Here is a 10,316-nt window from a genome sequence, read left to right as displayed (position 1 = left end):
ATAGCAAATTTTTCTTTCGTACCTGATTTTCCTCCATATCGAGAAGTTCAAATGGCGCCAACATGCCCGAAAAAATTTTGCCGCTTAAGATATTTTGGGAAAATACTGTAGAACTAATGTCTATATGCGTGCAATTTTCTCAGATTTTTTCAGAGAAATTGATTTTTGTCGAGCGCCCAGACTGGGACAGTTGGCGTGGAATGACCCTATATATATATATACACACACAGAATAAAACCTTCTGCTGTTGCTGTTTTCGAAGAGGATCTCCTTTACTTCTATTACTACGCCTACAGTCACTCCGCCACGATGCAAAAATTTGTAACGTGGCTGTAATGTTTCGGGAACTGGGCGTACATTGCATATTTGCTTATACGTGGGGCACGCACGGTCATATCACGGGGACGAAATGGTGCTTCGCAGTAAACGCAAGGCTCCGGAGCTTTGGTGCAGTTTCTCAGGTGACGCGGCATGTTGTTGTCCTTAACACGCCTGCATGTGGAAATATTTGCACACCTTCTGCGTTGATACAGGGAGGCAGTTCTTTTCGCTGTTCTGAAATCATAGGAAAAGAGAGAGGGAAAAAAATAGTTTAGTGTAAGTGTGGTTGTCATGCGGAGTTAAAATTTCATGGACGCTTGGAACATGCTCGACGATGGCATGAAAGATCAAAAAGGGTGACAAAGAAGGCGATACAAACCCCCGAAAGGCAAACAAAAAACCCAGGCTTGTTCAAGCTCAGTCAGCGCATCCTTTAGCGTTCTCAATTCGATAAGAGAAACTCTGCGCGCATGGATACAGCCATATAAAAGGCTGAATGAATGAAGGCAATTTTCCAGGGCTCGTTTCTTCGTTTGACACAACCTTAATGAAAGCCAGCAGATACTGAAGGCAAGGAAAGTACTAGGGAACATTAATTGTACTGTTTTAAGTTTATTGTAATATTTGGAATATAGATGTGAAGAAAGAAAAGTGTACGAAAAGACAACTTGCCGCTGGCAGGGACCCAACCTGAGACCTTCGGATCCGAAGGCCTCAGGTCACAAAAACGTTCACCGACACTACGATCACCTAAGGTAGTTAGCTTCAATGTGCTTTCTTTACATAACAGCAGACTAGCGCAAGATGTAAAGTTCTCGCGACTAGAAGCTTGCGGAATGATTGAATCTCATCAGCTGTTTGCATCCTTGAAGTTTTGGGCAGTCACTGAAAACCAGCGGGTATTTCGTCGTGTTTTGCCCTGATTTGTCCCTACGCATCACATGGCTTCGGCAGCTGTACAATACTTCCGACATGGATTTGTGCGAATGAGTTTGAAAACTATAGGGAAGAGGGAATAGATGCTATCATAATGTAAATCTCGTTATCCAAAACCATGTTTAGCATGCTCTACCGCGTAAATGGTGTTCTATGCATATATATGTTTGTGCTGTTGCATGCAATAGTGACCCTTCACCGAGGCACTACAGCTGTTGGCAGGCACTGAAGTAATGAAAGAACACTTTTCTGCTCATTCGATTTGAGGTGACAGGGTGCATTTCTTAACGTGTTCAGAGTTGTATATGTGTGTATATCACGAAGCAATAACGTGAAAGGACATCAGACAGACGCTTGCGCTGACATTGAACTAAAATTTATTTAAAAATAAAAGAGAGAAGGGAGCGATTCGTACACAGAGAAACTTCTTTTTTGGAGGAAACTGTACATGCTAGGTGCTGGTGAAACAATGAAGTGGATTTGTACGGGGGAACTTTGCTTTTTGCAGGGAGGTACATGTCGTTGGTTCTGTTGAAACACTGCAGTTCACAGAGCGCGGTTACAGCCTTCTTTTCTTGTTGTGAAGTTGGTCAGGGGATGGAGTCATTCCTTTCTCTCCACGTCCTCTCTTCTGTAACAGAGTAAAATTACGATGAATGCTATTAGTCACGATAATAAAATTACTTAGCTCTTTTTAACTTGTTGGCGCAGTTGAAGAAGCCTGGCGCCAACGACAAAATGAAAACGCTTCACATATGCCTTCCGACAGATTTATCATAAGTACCTATAGCAATGTTGTAAGACTCAATGCTCGGGGCAATGTTTCTCAAAAGTTTTGAAACCTACCGTGGACTTTCCTATAGCCGCACATTTTAAGTTCTCAAAATGGAGTATCTCTGTGATGGCTTTATTTAGAAGCGCTGTAAATCTGGAGGCTGAATCAATGTTCAAGGCTAACCATTACTGCGACCGTTGTATAACTGCCGAACCATTACAGGAACAAGTCACAGTCGCTGTGGGCATCGCTAAGCAGAGAAAAGGCAAAAGCCAGTGTTGCAAACGAGCCGCGTCAAAAGCATAAACACGTTCAATAAGGCGATACTACGCCACAACCCCTTAATTCCATCCTGGATTAATTAATACTTTTTAACACACAGAGCACAATTTACTGCCACGAGAGGCCGACACTCTTTAACAAGCAATGTTACGTTTTTTTTTGTACTCAGTACCTCGGTTCCTGATGCGTTGCTCTTCCGATTACAATTTATTTAAGTGCCTAAAGGACTTGTTTACTTTTTTATGTTGCCCTAAATTGTGCAGAGGTTTACGGAAGGCTGTGGGGTACATAAAATTACAAAAGTGAACAAAAACTACCATCAAGGTAATAACATCCACGTATATGATACGTAGGGTGATAGGATGTTTGACTGATGAAAGTGAATTCAAAAAAAGGTACGAGGATAAGCACAGCGCATACAAAAGCAAAAAAAAAAAGTTAAATGCACCGCTCACCGTTGTCCAAGTTCCAGATAGCGACGACTCGAAAACGCAAACATGTTCCCTCCAGTTTTTAGTCTCGACGCTTCGGCAGCAGGTGGGACACTCATAGCGCGGCTTGCAGGGAAGGTAGTGATCCTGGAAATCAAAGAGTAAATAAAAATTAAGCCTCGCTGAGTTCCCAGGTCTACAAACTAATTTTCTGTAACCACAGGCTGTCCACCCATCTGTTTACCCATCACCAGCAATTTAAGCTGTATAAAATTGTACTTTCCTTGCAAGTTTTGCTGCCACACTGCAAGGCCGACTGTTGGCAAAATTTCTTGTGTGCACGGTACACACCATGCACTATACTTATTTACTCCAATTCACCTTACAGGGATCATATCTTGGTTTTGGGACGTTAAATCCCAACAATTATTACAGTACCTTACAGGCCCCATGGGGAGCATTGAGTGAGCGGGGCAGCATGGTACAAATGACAAAAAGAAAACCGACTCACGACAGCCAATAATGTTCGCGCTAACAACGTGCTATATAGTAAGACAGGGTTACAAATGAAATAAATAGGAAAGCAACGCTAAGAAGAGTTAAAAAATAAGGTCCTCTTCATGCACTCGAACTGTTAAGCGTGCCATACGATACGTGGTCAGAAGGATTTGTTCTTTTCATTTATCGTAGTTCAAGTACATAGATGCTGTCCAAATTTCAAAACGATGAACTAACCATTAGAAATACAGGCGTCCTGGTAATCGTGAATCTGTACTAACTGTCTCAACTTTCTGTCGTTCTATGGAAACTTACATTCAGTTCGTCGAGTCGCATCTTCATTTGGCAATCTGGTTTGTTGGGACAGTCCACGTACAGAGCACCGAGCGCAGCGTTGAGGTGGTGAGCTTTGATCATCTGAGAAAAAAAAAAGCAACAAAAAAAATTAATTCAAACGGCAACTTCCGTGTATGTCTTCCCTTTGTCGCTTCTTTCTCTTTTTAAAGCTGCGCTGGTATACCTACTTTGAGAAATAATGTGCACTCATTTTTTAATCAGTAAAAACCGCTCCAGTGCTTATTGATATACACTTTGAGACAACGATAAGCTTTTGATTTGTTGAAATCGAATCATGCATGTGCCGTCATTCCATCCCGAACAAAAAGAAGTAACCTTAAATAATGTATACTGTGCGGATTCAACACATGACAAAGAACGCTGATGCACAGGACAAGCGCTTGTCCTGCGTTGAATCCGTGCTATCCGGTGTTTAATATATGAAACAGCTAGCCCAGCAACGAATTTTAAGAGAATAAATAAATACGCTAATCATCTATAGTTGGCGGCGTGCTTCGACTGTTGAAAGAATTCCATGCGAAGCAGTATCCTTTCATAGCTAACAAATCACTAAATATGCATTAGTTTTTCCAGGCACAACGAACCAAAACTACGTCATAAGTACGCCATGTAAGATCGTTCTCTGGCATTTCGTATTGCTGTCGATTAGGACAACGGCACACCTGTATTTTTTATGCTTTTTTCAGTAGATGAATTCGACGTATCCTTACCTCGTTAAGGGCGACGACCTTGCTTTCCTGAGAGCAGTAGAAGTAGAGCCTCCGCTGCTTCGTACACTGCTCGACGAGGCAGGTCTTGCAAAAGACGTGGCCGGCGGGATCGTGGTACAGGCTCAGGGACAGCATGCCGCACTTGGCGCAGAGGCTGTAACGAGATATCTCGTCCGCAAGCCTGACAAAAGTCGGTCCACCGGGGAGGTCCGCGTACACCACTCGCATGCCCATCGTGCTTCTTTCGGGTCCAAACAGGCGCTCTGTGATCACCGACCTGGAGTCTTCTCCTAGGAACGGAAGGCTGCAGGCGTAAAGAAAAGAAAGAGTCGGTTTTCGCTTCGGAGTAGCAGTACTATATGATATGCGTAAAGCAAATGTTCGCTAAAAATAGAAATTAAACAATCGGATTTTGCACGTCGAAACCTCAATCTGCATGCTTACGAGGCTAGTATATGTAGTGGGGGGCTCCGGGTTAACTTCAGCTACACGGGGTTCCTCAGCCTGCACCCAAATCTGAGCCAAACGGGCGTTCCTTCATTTCACTCAGCACTGATATGCGACCGCCATGGCCAACAAATAATTACGGTTTACCAAAACCACAAAGCCCAGCGCTTGCTATCCGCACCACGTGCTGCCGGCTAGTCAAACTCGGCCGAACTAAAGTCCCTAGATTTTTCCCTTTTACTGAACAGGGAAATATCTAGGGACTTTAGGCCGAACAAGCTGTCGTGCCGGTCTAGCTCACCTCGACAAGAGTAATCGAGAATGGAAAATAAAAGTTTTGTAGATACCTGAGATGGTTCTCTGGCTGTCCTTGCAGAGTCGTCGTGGTGTCGCAGAAAACTGTCGGCGTTGCGACCCGCTCCATCTCTTATAAACGGTAGGCCTTACAATAGAATAATCTTTGAACCAATCACGAAAGCACATTTTTTTTCTCACTGTCGGGTGAGTCACGTGACAAGCTGATGTTTGGTGAGGATGAGCTTCTTTCCAGAAACACATAAAAAAAGTTCCGGGACAGGCATAAACGAGCCTTTTCTTCAGAGGTCGGGGCTCTCAGTAATTCCATGACTACAATACAATACCCCCCATTGGGTGGTCCTCCCTCTGCCTTTCACCCTCCCCCATTTACCTATCTCCTTCCCACCAATGCTGCGCCTTGACTGACTCATCGGTAATCAGTCACCTGTATGCCTCTGTGCATGCACAAAGTGTCTTTGTCCAAGTGTAAAATTTGCGCACTGGCGAGCCGTGACTCTTCGCTACCGGCTGCCCAGAGGTTTTTGTTCGTGTATCAGCAACTACACCCTTCCCCGTCCTACACTTCTATAAAAGGAAGATCTTGTTTCACCAGTGCGAGCACCCATGGAGAATAGATGCGCACTTTCAGACGATTTAGCGTGCCAGAACGGTCTGATTTTCACGGGGTTTGCCGCACTGTATTCTTTTTTTAGTATATGGAGGAAGTGTCGCGGATAAATTTTTCACTTTCATTTCTTTTTTTCCAAAACACAGGCAAATATCCACAAAAAGCGTACGTTTCAACGTCTTGCTCTTTCCTGGCGATTCCTAACGAAAAAAAAAATCATGCTAATCATCTGATGTTCGGTCGCAACATTTCCTCACTTTTTCTTTCCTTTTTGTTGCGGTATAATTGTCATGCACATCAAGCCCCTGGCTTTCATTTTACAGACTCCGAAAGCGTTGTGGATACTTTTAGCGTTAATTTAAATTTCGCGCCAAATTCAACTGACGCGACGTGGCTTCACCTGGTTAACCTGGTGCCGCCAACTGCATAAACCGCTGTATTCTTGGGCGCGGTGTTTCTCGCTCTACCTCTCCATGGTTACTGGGAAAACTGAAGGACGCGCAGACTGAGCTTGAACAAGCTTGTGTTTTTTGTTTTCTTTTCGGGGGACTGTATTGCCTTTTTTGTTATCCTTTTTGAGCTTTCATGCCTTTCGAGCATGTTCCAAGCGACCATGAAGTGGAATGCGAGAATAATGCAGGGTGTGGCCCAAACACAAAGAAACGCTTCTTCAGCGTCGCGACAGCGTTTTGGCTACCAGCATTGTCTCCAGACAGGGTGGAGAGATCCCGAATGCTGTCCGTAGCCAGTCATTCTATTCAGCGCTCACAGGAATTTGCTGCAGTTGCAAGGGGGACAGCAGTGGCTTCTGCAGCAGAAGCTAGTAAGAGCACTATTACCAGTGGACTTTTGCTGCGTGCTGCCGATCAGCCACACTACGAAGACTCAAGTGCTGTTGTGACAAGCGCGACACCGTGTGCATGGGAATAGTGAGCGCTGTTAAACGTCACAGGGAAGCAGAAACTGGTTCTTCGAGCCGTTAACTGTGCATACGTAGTTCGGTACGAGCTTTGATTTTAGAAAGAAAACAATTTTTGAAGTCGAGTGGTCACTGCCAAGTGTCGGCTAGGCACGTGCCTTTCACAACGTAGCAAATCGTGGTGATGGGTTATTCCACGCCAACTGTCCTGGACTTAGCGATCAACCACCTTCGGCATTATGCTTCATGGTGTTACTGTGACAAACAACATTATCCTCGCTTCGAACGAAGGAAAGAAGATGACTTTAAGGTCATCGTTTTTCTTTGTTAGACACAATATTAATGAGAACTAACAGACAATAATGCCAAGAAAAGCATATAGGGGGTGTTATTTGTAGTAATTAAGATATAAATGTGAAGAAAGTAAAGTGGACGAAAAAGTAACCTGCCGCCGGCAGGGACCGAACTTGTGTTTGGAGAAAACATTTTTTTTTCGTGACCCATGGCTGTTTTTTTTAAATTTTCAGCGGTGGCAATACCTGGTCTACCAAGGATCTTCCAACAAAAAAAATATTTCATGCGTGCCTAAGAACTTGTTTTCTTGAGATTGAAAGACATTAGGTTTTATATACAACAATTTGAAATGAATTTATTTTTTACAATTACAAAAGAGAGCAGGGGCGTAGCCAAGGGGGGGGTTGGGGGGGTTCAAACCCCCCCCGAAATTTTTCGATTTTGCTTGCGTATATAGGCACGCACACATACAAACGCACGCACGAACGTACATAAAGTATGCTTGAACCCCCCCCGAAAAAAATTTCTGGCTACGCCCCTGAAAGAGAGACAAGCGTACAAATCTCTTAGATCTTTACATTTTCTTTGAAATGTAATGTTCTCAAAGTAGACATTCTAATTTTGTACCCAGCTTGTCTAGGTGAAGAAGAAGCACCTAAAAATGTTTGAGAGATTAAAAAACAAAACAAACGAGAGATCTGCAACAAAATATGCATCTTTCTTATGCTAATAATTGTTACAACGAATCCCCTCTTTCAACCGTAAAATGGTCTTCCGTGCCTCACTGCGACAAGAAGCAGCTTCTGTGCGGTGCAAGCCGCCTATGCTACTTTATAGTGTTCTGTAATCGGGAAAGATTCCATACTCTTTTTATTCCGTTCTGCCTGGCGTCACGTTTGTCACCGACGGCGACCCGCCATGGTGGTATACAGTGGTTATGGGGCTTCACTGCTGACCCGCAGGTCGTGGGATCGAATCCCGGCCGCATTTTCAATGGAGGCGAAAATGTTTGAGGCCCGTGTGATTTAGGTGCTCGTTAAAGTACCTCAGGTGGTCGAAATTTTCGGAGCCCTCCGATACGGCGTCTCTCATAATCATATCGTGGTTTTGGGACGTTACACAGCAAGAATTTTTATTATCACCGACGACGGAAACACGGGCAGGAGCCAGCAAATTTCAATGCACGTATAAAACACTCTACGTGTCTGCAGAATTTCTTTTTCTTTACACGAAGAGGCACGTGGGCGTTCCTTTTAGAAGGAACGCGGTCCGGCCGTGTAATAGTTTTGCTCTGTCTGCCCGACTGCAGAGAGCCAAGGCGCAGATGTGTTGAGTTTTACAGCCAGGCATTGTACCCCCTTCCATTACAGTCCCTGGCTACTTCCACAATTGTAAATGGAAAAAAAACAGCGCAAAAGGAGACGTAGCACAAGCGTAGGAATACACAGGACGAGCGCTGTGTGTTCAGCGACTATAGACGAACAAAACACTCCACTGCAGCGCGTGCCCTTGCACATCAGGTATCGGGAAATGCAATTGTACAGTCCCCTGATAGCCGACACCCTTCCTATCAAACGAAGGGGCGACGCTTGCGTAAACGAACCATCCGTAACGCTAAGCAAATAAGAGTTACATTTTCTCGCATGTTCCTAACGCTTCCCGTGTTGGAACTGTACAATTGTCTCTTTCGATTGGCAGCTTCTGTTATAGTGCGTTGAAGCAATAAAACCTTCAGTTAGTCAGCGCTCGTCCTTTGCGTTCCTTCGCTTGTGCTACCTCCCCCTTTGCGCTGTTTTTTCCCATTTACTACTCTGTGACCGACGAACCACACTTCTACTTCCACAAAGTTTGAGGAGAAGGTGTTTCAGTTAGTTGGCACGAGCGAGGTTGCAAAACAAGGGCGGTTTTGGAGCGTTGCAATCTGTGGCGATGCGCACATTTGAAAACTTCACATTAAATTTCACACTTTGCGCAGTGCTCAGAGACAAAGTTTCGACACTTTACGCAGATTGCTTAAATTGGTTTGTTAATGATCCGAAGGACGCAAGCTGCTGACTTAATGGGTTTGTGAAACAAACGCAACGCGGTTAAGTCAAGCTTGTCGAGCGATAGCAGCAACTACAGCGGAAAAGCACGACGCAGCCATAGAGTTACGACAGACTCTAGAGGAAAAGCTCCCCATATAGGGCCCATGCATTAGAATCTCCGACCATAAGCCTAGGGCGGCGCCATGGCCGCCATTACACTACCCTGTGAACGTTACCAGCTCGAGGAGCTTGCAAGACTTGACGGTAGGATCGGAGTTAATGAAAGTGAGGTCACGTAAGGTAGAGCTGTAAGCACGTGTCAACAGAAAGCGCAGACGATGACGCACTACGATTCACAAGACGTGCAATCGGCCGCGATCTGGAACTCAAGTGGATGGCGTAGCGCCATGCAGCAAAAGCGCGGGCAAGCACTCCTTCCTGCGATACGAGTCCTGCGCGTAGTAAATTATCTGAATAGCCTCGAACGTTTCCTTAAAATATCCAAAATAAATGTCAAACCCTATCGCACACCTCTCACGCGTAAAAATGCCTCTGTTTGACTTATATTGCCAGTATTAGTTGCATTACATGGCGTGAATTTTAGCCGTTCTGTAAATATTTCCACATGCAGCAATGACAACGGTCGAGTAATGGTGGTGTCCTTGTGGTCGGCTCTCTTTCGGTCCGGCTTTTCCTCTAGAGTCTGTATTAACTCTATGGCCGCAGCGGAGTCCTGCGCCTCGGCGCCCCCGCGCTGTAAGTAGAAGCACGGCACGCTGTGCACATTTCGTTGAATCACGTGACAAGAGCTGCGGTCTCGAGGTGCTCGCGTACACCAGCTCTCGCCGATCGATGGAAATAACAAACTGTCCCTGCGCATGTCCGTTGCTATCACGACGCACGTGCTAGGAGAAAGAATAGGAAATTGGAGTTGTCTGGGCTTCAAGGTCAAACGCATGCGCAAAGTTAATAATTGCTCTCTGTGTTTATACCGGGAAGAGTAAAACTTTCGCTGTAAAAGCCCGATATCTCGTAAGTGCGCTGTTTATTATAGTGACGAACATAACATTGTTGGTGGAACGCAGCCTAAAACACCTACGTGTAAAAAGAAAAAAAAAAAACCCACTAGCACGTGCATTTTGCGGCCTCGTTTCCTTCATTGCTGCTGGGAACAAAGAAATTGGGAAGGACGTTTGACAAATGAGGTCCAGTCTTTTGAACGCTGGCTGAATGCAAGCAGTCTCGGCATCGATAAGGCCATGATGAAGGCCCTGTTTAGTCCGTTAATACTACTGTTAACGGACTAAACATGGCAGCAATTCAGGCGACGACATGTAGGCTTGTTGATATATGGATAATCTTGAACACGGGGTGTCACTTGAGCCAATGTTTCG

The sequence above is a fragment of the Rhipicephalus sanguineus genome, chromosome 3, assembly GCF_013339695.2.
Source record: "Rhipicephalus sanguineus isolate Rsan-2018 chromosome 3, BIME_Rsan_1.4, whole genome shotgun sequence".
Taxonomy (NCBI): Eukaryota; Metazoa; Arthropoda; class Arachnida; order Ixodida; family Ixodidae; genus Rhipicephalus; species Rhipicephalus sanguineus.
The sequence above is the reverse complement of the archived record's forward strand: the minus strand, read 5'-3'. Positions refer to the sequence as shown.